Raw genomic sequence first — 4,446 nt, forward strand, 5'->3', positions numbered from 1 at the left:
GCTTTGTCATCATAAGGCAGGCCCTTCGTGTGCTGTGCCCCGCCACTCCTTTCGGCACTCTTGCAAATGCTTTTCAAAAAAGCGCTCATGGTCCTTCGCTTTTGAGTTCTCTCATGCAGAAAGAAAGACACATGCCAACGGGGGGACCACGAAGCAGCCCCGAGTGATCCATGGCCCCTCTCCTCACTGGGTGGTGATATTAGAGAGCTGACAGCCGGGTTGCAGTACAAATAACTCACCAGCTGGAGTTTACTGGCTCTTTTATTTGTATTCTACAGCACACAGGCAATGCCAGATGTGCTGTCCGTGATTCATGTATATTGTGTTTGATGTCTCCCATCAGAATCAACCCTGGGCTGAATCCAGAAACTAAACTGTTTTTAGTGGGGATAAATATTTAGGTGAGTCTGTGATTGGCAAGAACCTGTCCCCGTCTCTGCATCTCCTTTAAAACCAAAATAAAGGTAGCAGCTCAGAGCGTGAGACATCAAAGATGTTGCTACACAGGAGGAACCCGCTGTGCTCTCACTGCCGACTGAGCAACTGCTGTTTAAAACGTCTCTGAAGGAGGGGAGGATTTGGCAAGAGAGGATGTTCCAGGGGCTGGAAGCAGAGCGCTGATGCAGTGTTGAGTCTCTGTGCGGGGCCACAGCAGCACATTAGCACCTGCTCTTATCTGTCAGGCTCTCTCCTGTCTCGGGGCAGGCAGACAGCTGTTGATGGTAAATGCTGTCAGGGACTCTGACACCGGAGCGGGGGGATAAATTTCACTGCCCGCCCTGCCTTTGTCAGGTGTGGATGGATGTGTGTCTGGGAACCTGACTTTGGATGCCCGTTAGTTGTAAGTCTTGATTTTCCTTTGCCCTCTGTGTCTGATGCCCAGAGTATAGCAGAAGGCTTTCAGTTGTGGGACGGGGTGTGGAGAGGCTGTGTACGTGGGGTTTTCCTTGCGCTGTCACTCAGCAGTCAGTGACAGCGGTTTAAGGCCACCTTATTCACGGCTGGTGTCTTCTTTCATATCTTTATTTGCTTGACCTGCATTTTCAGGCCTGTCCAATGCAATCAGATGAGCCCACATAGTACAGGTCACCTGGGCTAATGCTGACTGTAATGGATCACAAATATTCCTGCCCCCATGCCAGAAAGACTCATAACTTCACCAACATTGTCCCAGGAGGGAAAACCCACTTCTCTACAGGCGTGTTCTCACTGTAAAGCTGCTGCATCACTCTGCTGGCTGTTGTGCAACAAAATCAGAAGGCAGGTCTTGGTTTCACCAAGCTGGTGTCTCTGACTGCACACACATGTGTTCCAAGAAAAGCTGATTTTGGATGCAGGTACGATGGGGAGTCCATGACCTGACAGCGTTGACACCGCTACAAAGGGCAGGCAAGTATCGCAAACTTAGCACAAAGTACCCAAAGTCCTGGGCAGAGGGTTCAGGAATCTCCCCCCCTCCCCGGCCCATTTTATATCCTGCCCAATATCTCCTTTTGAACGAGGTCAGAAGAGATTGTTATTCCCATCAGAGTGTTGCTGTGTTGAAAAGTGGAATTTTTCAGGAATTTTTCATTAACATTGGCTCTGGCAGATAAAATACTGGTCATGCCAAAGACAACATGCTTGGGAATATGTTGCTCTTGAGCACAACGATACAGTACCCTGAGTGCTGCAGGTCACACAGCGAATGGATTGCCCCAGCTGACAAGGAGAGTAATAGCCATGAAAACTGATAATGCCCAGGCATTTTGTTTTACCTGGGTATTTTTGTCTTAATTAAAATGACAGGATCGTATATTCCAGTGAAAACCCATTTCTGCTGTTCTCATTTCAGTGGGAGAATCTGCCTGGTAAGAGGTGAAGCAATTGTAACCCTGGCTTAGCCTGGAGGTAAAGATCAACTTTCTACCTCTTCGGTAACTTGATCTGTTTTAGATGGCTTAACTACACGTGCAGAAGAGCCAGATTGTTGGTCACGTATATCCCGAGCAGTGGCTGAAGGAGCGCTAAGTGTTCAGGAGCCTTTCCAGGCTGCCTTCACAAACATCCTTTGCTGCAGGGTGAGGAATTGGTGACAATCGCCATCCGTAAACCCACCCGGTCCCTGGGCTTTCGGCGCTGAGTGGTGGCTGCGACAGGCATTGTGTGAGGCACACTTCTCCCTCACCAGCACACCTCGATATCTCCATCACCCTCGGAAACCACCACGCAGAGTGTGGTGGGACATTTTGTTTCCTGGAGCATCTTTCTGTACTACCGGCTCCAGTCTCTGCTGTCGCCTGCTCGCTCCATTCCCAGAGACCTGCAGCCCCCTCCTTCCTTTGGCAACCCCTTCACAACCCCACTCTCACTCAGGCTGTGAGCTTCTCTCCCAACCCTAATCCTAACCCCACCCGGACCCTAATCCTAACCCTTCCCAGCACCCACTTGGGCTCACTTTGTCCTTTCAGCCTCTGTCCTACCCCGGTGCCCCAGCACAGATGTCTTTGTACCTGCTCAGACAGAGTGGGTCCTTAAAGGGCACACCAGGAGATCTGCCTGGCCAGCTGCTCGGGAAGAACAAAATGTTTTCCAAAAGGGAACCACATCTCTTTTTGTCCATCTTCCCACCATTCCTCAAGACAAAACCTTAAAATAAGCTTTAGAGGTTTGGTATCCAGGAAGGAGAAGATTGTAGAATTGTAGGTTCGTAGAATGCTTTGGGCTGAGAGGAACCTTTAAAGGTTGTGAAATGGGTTGCCTTGTTTGTTGTATGTGTGTGTCCCATTCATCTTTTGTTTTCCTCAAGGCTGTGCCCACCCTCTAAGGGCCTTTAGGGTTGAAGGTCCAGTGGACTGTGCCCAAAAATGAGAACATTTTTTGTGCAAACCGGTACTTAAACCTTAGCTGTAGGTTTGGGTAGGTGCAGAGGTCACAAAAATATCATCCCAAAACATCCATGGCTGAGAAAGGACAGTGCCAAAATGGCATAGTAGTAATAATAATAATAATAATGATAACAACAACAACAACAGTCTGCTTTTCTAAGATTAGTTGTGGGATGGCTCACGAAGGGATTTAACCTCTCACCGTGTTTGTGAGGCTGGTAATTGCTGTAACAGACTGCTGGAAGCTGAAGATGCAGATAAGATCAGTATCTTCCTTCAGGTCACGCAGGAAGCTGCAGCACGGCAGGAATTAGAGCTCGAGTAAATTGGCTTCAGGTTCCGCGCTGAGCTGCAGGATCATCCAGGGCAAGGCTCTCTGCCTGATACCTCCAGTCACCTGATTGCTACTGGCGTGAAAGCAGTGAGAAACAAACGGGCTGTGTGGGTGCGAGGGCTGCCTTCCTCCAGGGAGGAGGGGAAACTCCTCCTGAACATCAGCACAAACACTCAGTCGCACTCCAGGCTCATTAAGCAGCTCTCCAAGAAGTACCTCCAACCCGGAGGAGCACAGGGGAGATGAGAACAAACTCTCAATCTGGAATCCTTTAACTGTAACAGACGCTCAGCAGGGGAATCCATTAGACAGGAGCTGAAAATCAGCTTTGCAAATTTCTCGGTGCCAGAAGACGCACAGAATGAAAACCAAGAGGCTTTTTGGAACATAGGTGCAACTGGAGCGACGCTGCGTCCTTTTACACCTGTGCGTGCGTGTGTGTGTGCGCTTCATTATTCCTACCGCGCATGCGGGCCAGGAGGGTGAGGGAAGAACCGTGTTAAAAGAAATTAAAGGAAAACTGGAGCCTCACAAGCCCGGGCATCCCTGCCACGCATCTGCTGGTGCCCAGGACAGCGTGTCGGCACGCCCTGCCAGCCAGCATTTGCAACGAGTGGGGTGGGCAACCAGGCAGCGTTTCAGAAGCTGGTGTCACACGCCTCAGACTGCGCGATACCCAGGGCAGGGTGACAATGATCTAGTCACTGATCTTTTCCATCTGCTTGGCTCTGCTTCCATGCAAAGTAAGTGGGAGCGTGAAATGTCAGTGCACAGGAGCAACAGCCAAACCCAGGTTCTATAGGACTCTGTCTGGGGGTCGGGAGAGATGCATTTCTGACAGTTCTGGTCCAGCCCATCACAGCATCCCAGTCCTACCCCTACAGCTGTAAATGCCTCGATACACTTGTAGGCTTTTTCTCTGGAGGTGGAAGTGAAAGATGAAGTAAATCTACTGCAGTTCCTGCGCTGCTTTTTCTCTTCAAAACATTTTTCGCCCCATCCCTCCAGGGAGGAAGGGAAGCGCTAATCTCCGTGATTGACTGAAGAAGAGCAGAGAATGTACCTGTGCTGCAGAGAGGAATGCAGCGCCAGGGTGCCCAAAGCACCACAGAGTGGGTACGGACAGACTGCAGAGTGTGGTTCTGCAGCAACTGAGCTGTGGTCCTGAGCCAAGCGTCCACGGTGGGTAGTGCAGTGAACAGAGCTGGAATTGCATCAGCCCCTTCCCACCCAGAGATTCTGGGT

The sequence above is a fragment of the Buceros rhinoceros genome, unplaced genomic scaffold (assembly GCF_000710305.1).
Source record: "Buceros rhinoceros silvestris isolate BGI_N320 unplaced genomic scaffold, ASM71030v1 scaffold8624, whole genome shotgun sequence".
Lineage (NCBI taxonomy): Eukaryota > Metazoa > Chordata > Aves > Bucerotiformes > Bucerotidae > Buceros > Buceros rhinoceros.